Source organism: Leucopleurus acutus, assembly GCF_964270905.1.
Source record: "Leucopleurus acutus genome assembly, chromosome: 17".
NCBI classification, from domain to species: Eukaryota; Metazoa; Chordata; class Mammalia; order Artiodactyla; family Delphinidae; genus Leucopleurus; species Leucopleurus acutus.
In genome coordinates this window covers 19,852,016-19,868,271 of record NC_139159.1, presented here as the reverse complement: position 1 = coordinate 19,868,271, position 16,256 = coordinate 19,852,016, and positions in this window count along the sequence as shown.

Sequence of the window (16,256 nt, the reverse complement as noted above, 5' to 3'; positions counted from 1 at the left end):
GGAGGGGTGGGAAGGGACATGAACAAGAAAAGATGTCTTCGGGTGGCCCATAGTCCTACAGGGAAACAGAAGATGATAAACATTCTGATTGCAGGTTGAGGCACCCAAAGGAAAGAAGAAATAAGTCTTTCTGAGTGGAAAGAAATCAGGTTCACAATCATGATCCTTGTACAGAATCTTTAAAGGGGCAATTTTGCCAGTCTTGAATGTATATTTCACTGTCTGTATACATTAAAATGTAATGGAATTTGTAACAAACTGTTTTGTTACAACTCTTCTGAAGACAAATATAATAAAATCAAATACTTGAGTAATAATAAAATATTTTTCATTTAAATATTTTATACCTAAATATTTTATACCTATAAAATAGGTATTTTATACCTATTAAAAATAGACCAAGTGGTGTCTCAAAATTAAGAATGTAGTGGACTCAGGGCTTTAAAAGCATAGTCCTTGTAGCTTTTTCTGATTTTTTTTCCATTTCATAATCTTAAATATATCTTTTTTTTAAGCTCAAAATCTCTGTTAGATATACTTTTATAACATGCTCTAACTTTGCAAAATTGAGCCATGTGTATTTTAGGACAAATATGGGGGAAGCTATGTTCAATACCAATGTCTATACCATTTAAACAATGGAAGCATCAGGTAAGTAACAACATTTGGACAGCAAGTCAATATGACTATGAAAGGTCTCCAATAATGAGCAAATTCAGACCAATACACGGTTTGAGTATTTGGCCTTCTTATTGATAAAGGTTGCTTTCAATCACACTGTATCTATTACCATATCAATCATCACTCTAAATGAATACAATGTTATCATTGGCAAAGACATCACTTAAGCTGAGAAAGTAAAGATTCTAAACAACAAAATAATGAAATGTAGGTTGTTAACAGCAGGAAAATGAAAAATATACCTTAAGGATCTATTCATAGGAAAGTAAAAACATTGGGGACCGACAGAAAAAAAAAGGCTTACTTGCTCACAAAGACCTTGAAACAGAGTACACTTAATATCACACCATTACTTATTAAAGTTAATGTAGCAGGGTATTTGGTATACAAATTAATATATGGAATTGAACTGATAAAATGATTTACATGCAGGATTAAAATATTGGCAGCTTTATAGAGTGAAATGTCACTATTTCGTTGTACCTTCAAGTTTTACATTTCCTCCTTTGAATCCCTGTCAGTCTTCATGAACAGTGGAGAGTTTAATCAATGCTTGAGGTAGCAGTAGCATACCATTGAATATTCTTCTTGCTAATAATCTAAATGATGTTTAGTAAACATCATAAAGTAAAATGACAGACACATACATCCTAATTATCATATTACAAATTAAATAGGGTTCTGTGTTTTAAAAAATGCTGTGCATTTAAAAGAAACTTGCATTTCCACTAAATAAGCTGTTTTATAGTTACCGGTTTAGGCTAAGGCATTTAGTTTACAACATGAGATTCAAAGATCAGGAAATTCAAAATATGTAGTTATCACAATTGAAGCCATGTTTTCTTAATTCTGTGATGCAAAGCTCTTGTAGAGTCAGACTGTGTGTGTGTGTGTGTGTGTGTGTGTGTGTGTGTGTGTGTGTGTTTAAATGTTTTTCAAAGATTTGGATTCAGTTTGCAGTTTTATTCCAGTGTAAAGAAACATCCTATTAAGATTCACTTTGATTCAGATAAGTGAAGGAAAGGGTTGTTTCTCAACATAAAGAGATTTCTATTTAGGTTAATTTATTATAAACCAAAACAATATTCAGGAAACAAAAGAGGGGGAAAGATGGCATAAAATGACAAAGGAAATCAAGAGAAAAATTTCAAGAAGATTCAGGGGAATGAAGGGACCATGTGGAAGAGCATGACACATTTGGCCATTAAGGAAAATCATACAAATGAGTGTGAGAAATGGCTGGACAGTTTTATGGTGGGGGTAGGAAGAACCTGCAAAGTGTGGAAGCATAAAGGTCACAGAGAATGGAAATGGGAGGAAAGAGGCTTATAGCAATCTACCTTTATTAGGCCAATGATTACTACTCACCTAGAAATTGCTTCTCAGGTCTATAAAATATCTGAGCTTTTAAGTAAAAAAGGAAATACTGTTCCTACTTATGAATGCTTTAAATGACCAGGATGCATGGTTTTGAGAAAATATTTTAACTGGAAAATGAAACATCTTTTGATTTCAAAATAATTCCTGTAGATTAACTTTTTTGGGTTTTTTTTTTTTTTTGCTGTTATAAACACATTTAAAGTCAAGTTTAAAATCTCTATATAACGAGAAAAAATAACAAAAATTAGTAAGAACATTTTACCTTCAGTTGTAACTATATTTGCAAATATATTTCTTTTCACATATTTCATAGACTAAATATTTTACATAGACAATTATCATATTACTCCTCTAACCAATGGAACGAGCATTAAACACTGGTCTGGGCCCTTTATTAAATCACAGTTTGTATCTAACAAATCTTAATGCCAATGAAAACTTTTATTATTTCATGAAGCATATTGCCATAGGACTTATGAAAGCTTTATAAAGCCAGAATACCATATTTAATAACTCCTTTTAGAAGGACTAATTTATTTAACTAAAAAACTAGGAAAAAATGGAAAATAAAAAACCTGAAAAAATGGAAAATAAAAAATGTGAGACACATTTTGCAATCCTAACACTGAAGTTGGGATGATCAGATTACCTGGGCATAACACAGACAGATTCTTATCTGATCACAATCTAGAAATAGGAACCAGGAGACACTGAGAGGGGTTTCTAATCAGTGTGAAGAAAGAGATTGCATGTAGAGCTATTTTATTTTCCCCCATATAAAATAAAGAATTCATGACAGAGAAATTAGTTTAAGGAAGACATGTTGCTTAAATGTAGGGGGACAAAAAAAACTAAAAATGAGCAAAAAGATAAAAATACCTAGCAAGAAGAAAAGCATTCTTTCTAAGGGATTCAGAAAGAAACTCTAAGAGGGGCACATTGTAAAATCCTGATCCGTCCAAGCTATAGGCAGTGAAAAGGGGCGAGAGAGAACAACTGAAAGCATTTAAGTAGCTCTTATACCTGGATCTCAGAAATATTGCCTAGTCATTATCAAAAAGCAAAAAGTAAAATGTTAATAATAGTAGAAATAAAATAATTACTACACGATAATAATTCAAGCAGGATTTTAGAGACCAAAACGTTACTGTTTGCAAATTTATTTTCTCGTGTATCAGAGCTGAAATATCTCAGAAGACTACTGGTTCTAGCCAAAGGTCTCAAACTGATATAGTTTCTGTGTCTTTATCCCATAGAAGAAATATGCGACTACTAGGGAGTTTCAAAAAATAATTATAGCAACAAAAATAGCTGCTAAGGGGCTTCCCTGGTGGCGCAGTGGTTGAGAATCTGCCTGCTAATGCAGGGGACACAGGTTCGAGCCCTGGTCTGGGAAGATCCCACATGCCGCGGAGCAACTAGGCCCGTGAGCCACAACTACTGAGCCTGTGCGTCTGGAGCCTGTGCTCTGCAACAAGAGAGGCTGCGATAGTGAGAGGTCTGCGCACCGCAATGAAGAGTGGTCCCCGCTTGCCACAACTAGAGAAAGCCCTCGCACAGAAACGAAGACCCAACACAGCAAAAATAAATTAATTAATTAATAAACTCCTACCCCCAACATCTTCTTTAAAAATAGCTGCTAAATATATAGCCAATGTTCATATCCTTAAGACAATAATAGTTAATGCATATACCTATATAAACACATATTTTTATTTAATGCCATTCAGTTTGGGTATTCAAAGGAGAAATATTACCATATAATTGCTTTATTCAGTTTTTGCCTATCCCAGTTTCTGTTATTTACAAATTTTTGTCAAGATGCTGTGCAACTCTGCTTTTTAGGGGAATTAAGGTAAACCAGTTTGTTGGGGGGGGTGGTAATATGGTGGCTATAGTTTAATGAGGGCTAGTTGTCATTTGAATAATTTTTCCTAGTTTATTCCAGTTCATATAATTCCAGTTTTGTCTGAGGTAACAGCTTGTGATTACCACCCACCCAAGCTATGATAAAATAGGAATCTTTGGCACCCCACAAGGATACAGGACAAGTGCTTCTCTCTAGTTCATCTGTGCACCCCAGAAGTGTTTATTGAAGTACTTCTGCAAGGCAGCTTACATATCTTGTTCATAAACTTCACAAGAATCTTGCAAGTAAATGATTATGCCCATTTCACCGATGAGGAAATTTATGCTTAGTGAGGCAAGTGACTTGCTATTGGTCACAAGCCCAGTGAGTGGGCACTGGCTTGTACAACTTTAGAGCCCAGATTATCTCTACCTGGCTCCGCAACCTCAAATAGGCAATATCAATCATCTTCTGATGATGATTACAGATTTGATGATGCAATCTTATAGGAATACAAGTTTGAGCCTAATGCCTATGGCAACAGGCGTATAAAAAGAAAATATTAGAGGACTGATTAGAAGTCTATGGATTACTGTACAACAATAGAGGTGCAACATAAAGGTTTAAATGAAGATAAAGAAACTTGAAATGACCAAAATATTTTTCGGGGTGAGTTATACAGAGTTACTGATATCACAGAATATCTCATTGTGAATAATAATTTAAAAATATATACACATATATATACATACAACATATATATGTATGAAGGTGTATATGGTATACATAAAACATACTTTATACATATATATACATTTTTTTCATCCATTCCTTAAAATCGTATACATTTTTTTCCTCTTCAAGATAGGATTTTTGTTGTGGTTGCTTTGTGGTTGAGGAAAAAATGCCCATGTACATATGACTAATATGATGTAAGAAAAAGAACTTAAAGTTCTTACTTTTCAAACCTTATACAAGTTGCTATATTCCTAAAAGATGAGAGATCTTCAAACAACCTCTTAACATCTGGTCACTTTCCTTTACATATATATAAAACTAAGATACTACCTGGATCTAGAGATAATCGTGAAGACTGTATGTGTGCAATAAGGAGTGCACAGTGAGGAGTAGGTTTCCTTTCCTTCTACTTATTACATCATAGACTACCTTGTTAGGCAGTGATTATTCTTCTCTGTATGGTGCAGGTCAGCAAAGGGGATTTGTTTAAGTTCTACCACATTGTGTTCTACCAAATTGGCAGATAAAAAAATTACTTTCTGAACTTTTGGAAATGGACTATCCAAGATATCAATTCTGAAACAAATCAGAGAGAGAGAAACCATTTGGGAGGATAGAGAGAGGAAAGCTAAAAGAATGAGGACCATTCTATGCTAAAATCATGGTGAAGGCCTGAAGTTAAAGCAGTCTGGAGAAACCTCCTTTTCCACGAGAGAATTAGTACACAAATCAGTGGAAAATCCTACCCAGGAAGTAAAATCACCTACACAATTCAGTCACAGTTTTTGTTTCTTTGATGATTTGTTTTTATGTTTACTTATATGCTTAAATTTTTAGCTCCAAAGGAAAAGAAAATAGGAACTCACCGTATTTATTTAATTAGTTCAAGATTATATTGAGAGTTTGTGATGTACTAGGCACCACGCAAGATATTAGGGATGTTGGCACATACCACCTAGTAATTTCATGGAGAATCTAGGAATAATTATGAAGGAAAAAAGTTCCAAACTAGGGGAAACATTTATTTAAAGATGAATTGATTCTTTAATTTTAGATACAGCTAGGGTTTTTTTGGATTGTTTGTGTTTAAAAATTATATGCAAATGCCATGTTTAGAATAAGGTTTATAGTTTATATATTGTTTTCTAAATATCAGTTCTTAAAACTCAGTTTTTAAACTCTACCACATTCTCAAATCATATGCTTAGATTTCAGAAACATGATTTCTATTAAAGCCAATGGAAATAGTGTTGCTTCAAACTCCAACAAGTGCTTTGAAAAAATTACCTCTACTAAGTATTACAAGTCTTTCCAGCTGTTGATATTAATATTTACCAAAAGTTGAATTTGGAAAATATCCACAGATGTAAACAATTTTATCAGAATTTTCTTTTTCCTTCTTTGTGCATAAACAACCATGTTGAATCATCTGAAGAGGGTTTTCAAGGAAATTAAAATTTTTCATAGGTTAAAAATTGTTCTTTTTAACAACTTAATTTTCCTGCAAACAAGAAAAACATATACATAAAAACAGCAGCAAATACTAATTTTATATAATGTAAAGATAAAAATATATCAGAAATATATTCTTAAAAATTTATTACACTTGAAAAACTTTTCCTAAAATTTTATGGAATTTCTACATATGGAAAAAGAAACACAAATTGTACAATATTCATGTGAAAATACTTGAACCTATTTTGAAGGCAAAGTCTGAGCAATCAGTTTCTTGCTCACATAAGACTAAGTTTTTTCACAAATGGAAATTAAGGTAATAAGTTAACATTAAATAATTTCATATGATGATTGTGATTATGAAGAATGACAAATGTTTTATTGTGCAAGTTAGATAATTAATGGTATGCTACTGATCCAAGGTGTCTGTTTTGCTCATTTCCATTTCCTCCTCAGGGCTAACAAAGTGGCACCTTCCAAGCAAACAGTGGATCTAGTTGTATAATTTATTAATAGTAATTTAATAATAATAATTTCAACATTTTGTATTTGTATAGCACAGTACCATTTACAAGGCATTTTCTTTTACTCTGTTTGTCATTCAGTCTTTTTAAGAACAACAAATTACCTATGGCTGCACTCAGGTAATGCTCTGTGACAGATTCCGCTGCAAACAGTAATGCCTAGAATGACACAACCTGGAAGCCACCCTTCCAGATCCAGTCCCCACCTCCCTGCCTTACCCAACTCTATTTGTTCCCATGGCTTCCGCTATGTCCACTACAGTAGTCCATAGTAATACATAATTATGAATGCTTGGTTAGATATCTGTTTCCCCAACCGCACTGCATGTTTCTTGAGTCTGGGCCCTTTATTTTTTCCCTGAGTATCCTGTGTATCCGAAGCACATAGTAGGTTTGAAAGCTTTTGATATGATGAACTTAATGAATCCTTAATTTTCAGGTCAGGAAACAAAGGCTAAAGGGGACAAAAGTCTTGTTTCCAGTACCAATTTTTAGTCCTTTAGCTCTAGATGGAGTTGGGCTCTGCTTTGCAATATAAAATTAATTTCATGTGGGAATTGACTTATTAGGAAATTAATGAGTTCAACTAATGTAATGAAAGAAAACAGAAATGAATGAATGCATAAATTCTACTAAATAATTATGGTGTTTACTGATATCCAACAATTTTTCAGTCTTCAACTTTGCTCTTAGCCTAAATCATCAACCCAGGTCATTTGTATGACGTGGCATAGTGTAAGCTCTGAGATCAAATTCTTTGGGGTCACAACTTGGCTCTGACATTAACTGTCGGATCTTGGACAAATTACTTAACTTCTATGTGTCCCAGTTTTCTCATCTGTGAAATATGAAAAGTAATATTATCTTCTTCCTCAGATTGTTGTTAGAGGTTCCTTGAGTTAATACAGGAAAAAATTATACAACGTAGTACTTGGCAAAAAGAAAATTTTCAATAAATGTTATCTATTATTATTATTATTTTATATTTATTTTTATCAGTGTCTGAACAGTTCAGATGGGCCTGGACTTGAACTACCTCTGACTTTTCCAATTAGCTGTTGCTAAATATCCTCTGAAAGGTAGCCAGCTCTAATACTCACCCTAGAGAAATTCAATACAGTTGTACTTAGTGGCAAGATTTTCTATTCAGAACATTTTTGTTTTTTTGTAAAATTGAAGTACAGATTCATTTCAATCAAAATTTTCAGCAAGTTATGTGTCCATTAATGAGGTAGAGGTGAAGGTGGAGAAGTTTGCGTCGTCATAGGTGAATTGTTTATACCCATGTTTCAAACTTACATTAGTAAAATTCCATTTAGTTTACTTGGAACTGTCTCTTTTAAAGCACATATTGATGTTTTAAAATAGTACTCAGCTTTTCTCCTTGCCTTGAAGCTATTATCTTAACTGAAAAGTAGGTGATGAACAAGGTCACCCTGAATCTACAGGCAAACTGTACTTTGAAATAAGAAAAAAAATCTGCATTTCCAAAGTTGTTACTAATAGCTCACTTTATAGCCATAGTTCTATTTTCTTGTATCTTTTACTTTAATTTAGCCAAGATCATCTCATTATAAAAGATATCAATAAATGTAAATTATTTAACTATTTTTTTGCTTTTATTAGTTAGAAACAACCTGCAACATTATTTAACTCGATTTTGTTTTTAAATTGCATGAATGGTAAGTGGTTCAAGGTTACCAAAGGTTCTTGGACTAAACATTGTATCTTTGCCACAAGTCTGTGTTGTATTTTGGAAGATATTAAGGGAGGCCTTGAACAATTTAAATAGCCTAAACGAAAGCTTTAAAATAGAACAATTCATCTAGCTGCTTTGATTTATGCCTACATTGCATAAGCTAACTGGGTTGTCTAAAATACATGCTTGACCATCTGGTTTCCTAACTTATCTAATTATTTGACTTTACATAAGCTATCTTAAATGGTGTTAGTCACCTGAGGATATAAGAGAAATTATTTTAGAGAGAGTAAATAAAAATACAAGCCAGGGATTTCATCCAACGGAGTTTGTTGTAATCATAGGACTATGAATTAAGTGTACAGGGCCCTTTAATGATGAATGGAGTAGAGTAAGTCATTGTCTTTTTTAGTATGATGAATATTTATTCAGAACTGTCAGGGATAGTTACTACATACTATGTCATGTTCATTAAACATGTTATACATCAGTCCATCAGGGAGAGAATCAAAAGATCTGCTAGGGAAAAATATGCTTCACAAGCAACAGAGGTCGTCATTAATTCAAAAACAGAATACACCATTCAAAACAATATTTTTTTCCTGCTCCTCTCCCAGCGCCCAACCTTCAAAATTCAGTAAGATGGCATCAAATACAAAGTGCAGCATGAATAAAATCCATGATGTTCCCTTGATACATATTAGAAAATCGGAACAGGATGGTTACATGCTGATAGATGAAGCCTTTGGTACACAAGATTATAAAAAAGAAAAAAAAAAATAGGGCTTGCCTGGTGGCGCAGTGGTTGAGAGTCTGCCTGCCGATGCAGGGGACACGGGTTCATGCCCTGGTCCGGGAAGATCCCACATGCCACAGAGCGGCTGGGCCTGTGAGCCATGGCAGCTGAGCCTGCACGTCTGGAACCTGTGTTCCGCAACGGGAGAGGCCACAATAGCGAGAGGCCCGCGTGCCGCTAAATATATATATATATAGCATTTATGGCTAGAAAGTAACTAGTCAGCATTACCCCAATTCACTACTTCACAAATTATATTATCATTATAAAATGTGGATAGAAACGGAAGAAGAAGAAAAAGGAGGATCCGGAAGGCAAGGAGAAAAGAAAGCATGTACTGTTAAGATCTCTACAGCAGAACGTAGACCACCTTCCATCAACTTTCATCACAATCTGTTGAAGAAAATATAATATGAGGTAGCTCATTAAAAATTTTAAAAGTAAAAAGCAACTCATTTCAAATAAATTTACATTTTCAAAGCAGTTCTGTTAATCTTGAGTGCTTATATCCTGAGCATGGTATACTCATAATTTGCTTGTTGAACCAGGTGTGATCTGTACATATTGAAAAGGTCATCTCCTTTGTTTTCAATTTTATCTTTAACTACTAAAAGAAAAATAGAAAATGACTATGAAACATTGAAAAGAAACCTAGCTAGGGTTTGGGTTTTTTTGGTTTTTGTTTGTTTGTTTGTTTTGTTTTTTGATGTCAGAATAGGATTCCTTGGGGAGGAGAAAGGATATAATCCCTGGGGAGCATAGTTAACCATTCTAGGGACTTTTGGGGTTAAGAGTGTTGCATCTGTGAAGAGCTATCTAATACAAAGGAGTATTAGTAACATCTTCACTGCTTCTTTCCCAAGGGTTAACTAATATTTGTCGATTATTTTCCCTTTTCTGTCAAGAATTACTACAGTGGGGAAAGTTAGAAGATTTGGATTTATTTAGGGCATCCAGAACATAGACAATTTTTACTAAAGATCACTTTTCGTGATCTGAAAGTGGGGACCATAATATTTTTCCTACTCTCAAAAATCAATTTCTTAGAGGGTATAGTGATATAATACATGTAAATTTTTTTTAATCTGTAATATGTGTCCAAAATCTTCTAGAAAAATGTGATTCTTAAATAAAGGAGGTCATCATTAATTCAAAACAGAATATTCCATTGGAAACAATAGACTTTTTTTCTGCTTCCCAACCACTACTTGATTTTATTTTTTCTTACTTCCCATGGTATCACTCTCCCCAACCTTCTTTGTACTAAAAAGAAAAAAATTATTTTTGTTTGAATAAATGTATGATGTAACTGCTTGCTAGGATGGAAATAAAAATTGCTGGAATAACAATTGTTTAGGAAACTGACTTGAAAATTACAAGTAATTACCATATTTGAGCAGGAGGAAATAGAGATTCACTTTATATATAATTAATTTAATATATAAAGTTTTTAATGTATATAAAAAATGAAGACCAAGTGTAAAAGAAAACACAACAAAAAACCTAAAAAGGTAGTATTTTTAGAATGATCTCTCCTACAATGTTGTTATATAGCATTTCTATAATGATATAGAATATTTATGGTCAATGGACACAAGGATATAGCATAAATCCAAGAAAAAGATTCCAAAATGTCAAAAGAATCTCTAAATTTTTTTTTTTTTTTGTGATACACGGGCCTCTCACTGTTGTGGCCTCTCCCTTTGTGGAGCACAGGCTCCGGATGCGCAGGCTCAGCGGCCATGGCTCACGGGCCCATCCACTCCGTGGCATGTGGGATCTTTCCGGACCGGGGCACGAACCCGTGTGCCCTGCATCGGCAGGCGGACTCTCAACCACTGCGCCACCAGGGAAGCCCTCTAAATATTTTTATATCTTGTATTTGAGAACATTTCATTATAATTCTATAAACATAGGCAATCCATTTATGGCTTATAGAAATCTACCTAGATTATTTTCTTAATAGTAACTGATTTTCTTAATAGCCCTGCCAGGTGATAGTCTCCTGCACTTAGTTATCTGAGTTGGAAATAAGAGTTAGCCAAAATAGAGAGGCTATGCATTTAACATTGGTTCGTTATTGAAAGAAAAATAAAAAGAAACCCATAAAGTTCCAAGAAAAGTTACCTCTATTTTTGCATTGGAGTTTGTCTAAAATGAATCCTATTTTCCAGTTTTATCAATTTGCTATTTCATTGACCATTGTTATTATTTTCCCATTTGTACATTTAGAAATTCTTGACATCACCTTGACTTTCCTTCAGTTCCTCAGTTCCTGTTATTTCTCCTTTCACACATCTTTGAGATTTGATTGCTCCCCCTATCCTCATGCCGCCAACTAATCTAGGTCCTTATTGCTTCATAGCTGGATCACCAAGATAGCCTCATAACTGATCTCTCTGATAAGTTTCTCTCTCCTCCAATCTATCTTGCATACTTTCAACAGATTAATTTTGTAAGGGCCCAATTTCATCTTTTTTACTTCCTAGGTCAAAAATTGAAAAGGGCTTCCTCTTGTCTACCACATTGAATCCAAATTCTTCTGCCTGCCCTTCGCTGTGCTTTATTATCTCTTTCTTCCGCTTGCAAACTTACAGTCCTGTGCCAGAAAACCTGTCAAAAATGTCTCCTCTTTGGCTTTTCCAAATCCAGTGGTTAGTCTGTAAATTTGCCGTGTATCCCTACTCCTAAACTGCATCAAACAGGCAAGTTTTCTTTGCTTCTTTTATTTCCAAATTCCAGCCATTTTTAAAGTCCAATCATTTCACACATTTACTGGAAACCATTATTTTATATTGATCTCTTATTCCTTTATTTGAAGCACTTATTTTCAGTTTCATTATATTCAGTATTTTATGCATTAATAATTAATTTTCATTTATAAAACTATACACTCAGCCAAACAACACTATGCTTATTGCTTTATAAACATAATCTTATTTAATATTCACAACAATCCTAGGAGGTAGAGATTCATAATGCCTATAGATTAACACCTCAAGATTCCAGAAACAATGAATGACCCAGAAGATCCTCTATTCTCACCATAAAGAAATATTTTATTATGCCTAATTTATGGTTGCCGTGTTAAGCAAATACAAATATAGTAATAAAAATAATTAAATTTGAATTTCAATTTAAAAATCAAATATTTTTGTATAAGTATGTCCCATGCAATATTTGAGACATATTCATACAAGAATATTATTCATTGTTTACCTGAAATTCAAAATTAACTGGCTTCCTACATTTCATTTGACAACTTTAGCCTAAATCTGATATGGATCCCAAAGACTTTTCATACCAAATAGTATCTTTTCCATAGATTTTAAGAATATGGACAATAACAACGTTCCTCTTCCCCCAGGCTCAGCTTATACTTTTAGTGAAAGTAGAACTAGAAGTGTGCACTCTGAGCTTTCTCCTAGATTGCTCCAAACACATGGTTATTAGACATAAAAAACAAAAAAATAGTAATATTCAAAGCAAGATCTGTGGAGCAAAATAGAATTAATATACTAAGCTGTGAGTGGGGCTTAAGCCACATGTTCCTAGATCCTTGGTCAAGAAGCAGAATGAGAAGCCCAGGTGACCAGCTCATGAAGGACAAGGGAGAATAATGGTCTGAGCATGAGACACAGTCAGGAGCTGAGTGCAGTATTTGAAACTAGGGTTTGAGGTTGGCTTTTTCACTCATGAAAAGTGGTTGAAAAGAAGCCATTGCCAGGCACTTCCTTAGGTTATGGCTCCTGTGGTATTGATGCTTAGGGAGATGAGGTACATTTCTTACTTCAATTTCTTCATTTAAAAATTAGGGGAGGACTTCCCTGGTGGGCAGTGGTTAAGACTCCGCCTGCCAACGCAGGGGACATGTGTTCAATCCTTGGTCCGGGAAGATCCTACATGCCGCAGAGCAACTAAGCCCGTAGGCCACAACTACTGATCCTGCACTCTAGAGCCCGCAAGACACAACTTCTGAGCCCATGCGCCACAAATACTGAAGCCCACGTGCCTAGAGGCTGTACTCCACAACAAGAGAAGCCACTGCAATGAGAAGCCCATGCACCACAACGAACAGTAGCCCCCACTTGCTGCAACTAGAGGAAGTCCGCATGCAGCAATGAAGTCCCAATGCAGCCAAAATTTAACTACTTTTAAAAATTAGGGGAACTAATACATATGTAACACATTTATTCTGAGGATCAGATGAATACTCTTTCAAATGAATCAATAAATAAATTAGAACATTCCTAAACAGCACCTATAATCAGCCTGAGACTGTGATTACAACTTTATAAACATGGTCTCATGATTACACCAAGATGGCAAAATTAAGTTATTCACTCTGTTTTTAAAAGCAGAACCTGAAGATCAGATAAATTAAGTGTTTTATTCCATGTACCTATACTAAGAAAATGTTGGGGGTCAGAATTTGAACCAAAGTCTGACCAATATTCCCCGGTACCATGTGTGCTGCCATCAATAGTGTAATTTATTGTAAGTAGGAAACAAAGAGCAGAAGGAAGAGATTACGTTCAGATAGTCGGTAGATGATTGGAAGGACTGAAAATAAGCAACTTCACCAAAACCTATCATTTGAATTTTCAGACTCTAAGCATGATCTGTCAGAAAAGATGTGTTTAATCATTATTGTAAATGAGTTCATGTCTATTGGTTTGTAAATTGGCTCCCATACTTGCAAGGAGACTGAAGAAAGAGGCAGACCACTCCAGATTGGTATGTGGCAGTTTTTCTCTTTGTTGTTGTTGTTGTTTTTTGGCGGTTCGCGGGCCTCTCACTGCCGTGGCCTCTCCCGCTGCGGAGCACAGGCTCCGGACGCGCAGGCTCAGCAGCCATGGCTCACGGGCGCAGCCGCTCCGCGGCATGTGGGATCTTCCCGGACCGGGGCACGAACCCACGTCCCCTGCATCGGCAGGCGGACTCTCAACCACTGCACCACCAGGGAAGCCCAATGTGGCAGTTTTGATAAGCAAGGGAACATACAAGGCTTGTCTTGGGTGGCTGCAAGGTGAGCAGATCTCTGCACCTGCCTTCCAGAATCTTAAAAGTTTACATACAGGCCTTAAATGGGTTTAGGCACATACACAGTCCAGATGGTCTCAGCACACATTTCTCTCTCAAAGCTGTGTCCTTGAAATGGCTCCTACTGTGGGAATGGTGAGCAGTCTGTACATTCCAAGGGCGGGGAGGAGGTGAGGGGCCACTAATTGCTGAGATCCAGCTCTTGGGTCATATCCTTTCAATGACCTCTTCCAACAATGCCCTATACTTTCTAATCAATTACTTTATCCAGGGTAATATTAGCCTTAAAGCAGATGTTAAACACATGTGTCTTGGTCAATCTATGGTTAATAAGAATATCACCTTCAAGAGAGCATTCCCATCTGGCCGAATAAAACAGTTAGATATAAGAGAGTAATGACCACTTGTCTGCAGAGTTTAGGCATTTCCACGCTGTAATATCTGTGGAACTCACCTGGTTCCCGCAGTTCTGAGGAAAAATGTATTAGTGAGTGTACTCTACTGACTACAGCAAATAGCCCAGAGAAAATATCTCAGTGTACTAATAGGATAGACAGTTATATTTTGCCATTATCACTATCCAAAGTAGGTGGGAAAAATGGAAGGACAGAGGAAGGAAATGAGGCAGCTTACTCAACATAGTCATTCGTGGAATCATCCATCTGGTACCAACAGACTCCCCTTCAATCTCAGAATTTTTTGTTGGATTCTTTACCTGGTGACCCAGTGAACAAAGACCCAGCATGGAAAATAATACAAGATTTTATGTAGAGGATAAGCCGGAAGTGATATAGGTTTCTTCTACCCATATTCCATGTTTCAGAATAACATTCAGAGTCAGAGGCTCACTGCACAAAAGGCTGACCAATGCAGTCAATCTGTGAGCTTGGGAGGAAAATGAAACGCATTTGGTGAAATAAGGGCATTGTTTCTTCCACCGTAAACTTATAGAATGTGAAATGGGATGCAGCTGTAGGGCAGCCAAAATCAGCAATAATCAAAATTTGAAGTAACAAGGGTTTATCATTGGCAACGCCAGACAGTGCTTTCAATTCTCATTTATTTTATCACCAGTGGTGGCTTCTTTTCCCTCTAGGGATATCAAGGGATCTTATGCTCTATCTCTGGAGGCCTCATTGAAACCTGTTCTTATAGCCTTAATACATTCAGAGGCATAAATGATTGATATACTCTTCAAATGTAATAAATTCATGACCTGATTATTTATGATGGTAACTTCTACTTGTGTAGTGTTTTGTAACAAACTCTCTCATACATTATATCACTATAACTTTCAATATATGCTATTATTTCTAATTTCATAGACGTTCAATCAGACACAATAGGCTTGCCCATCATTGCCCAGTTTGTAAATCAAAGAGAAAATCAAATACAAGTTTCTCTGTTTGTTTTAAATCAAAGCTAAGCATTATTTGCACTTTGAAAATAGAACTGTAATAAAAGAAAATGGCTTTAAAATGCCCAGATGATGTCTTTGCAATTATAATACAGATATATTCAGCTATTGAGTCTAAGTGTATGTTTACTCTTGTGCACACATTACCTACTCTAAATGTGCCTACTATGTCTTCTTAGGCACACAGATTTCCACATCCCTGCAGGGGCTGGGTTTGATTAGTTGGTGACATGCCAAACATAGTTTTTTCTGGATGTTGAAAATTAGAAGCTACCTCTTGTTCCTGCTGAGCCTTCAAAAACATTTCAATTAAATAAACATGCCATCCTCATTATTATGAATTCTGTATTTGAAGATCCATCTACCCATCAAAATTTATTTTGTAACCCCCAAATCAATACTTGTAGTCCTTTTGGGGATCATCTGTGCACATTCACAGAGCAGCAAAAAGCTGGAGTTGTCCTAGATGCATATTCCCAGCTGATGCTGAACAAAGCAATGCTCTGACTTCTTGTTTTAGCTTTCACATTGACAACAAGTGTTCTTTGCTCGGTCTATTCAGTACAACCTTTTTCTCATTTCTTTGCTTTTTCTTGGTGCTTTCACTTTTTGAAACGGTCTCCAGGTTTAGTGTTGACATGCTGTCTAGTGTTCCTAAGTACAAGGCAGTGATG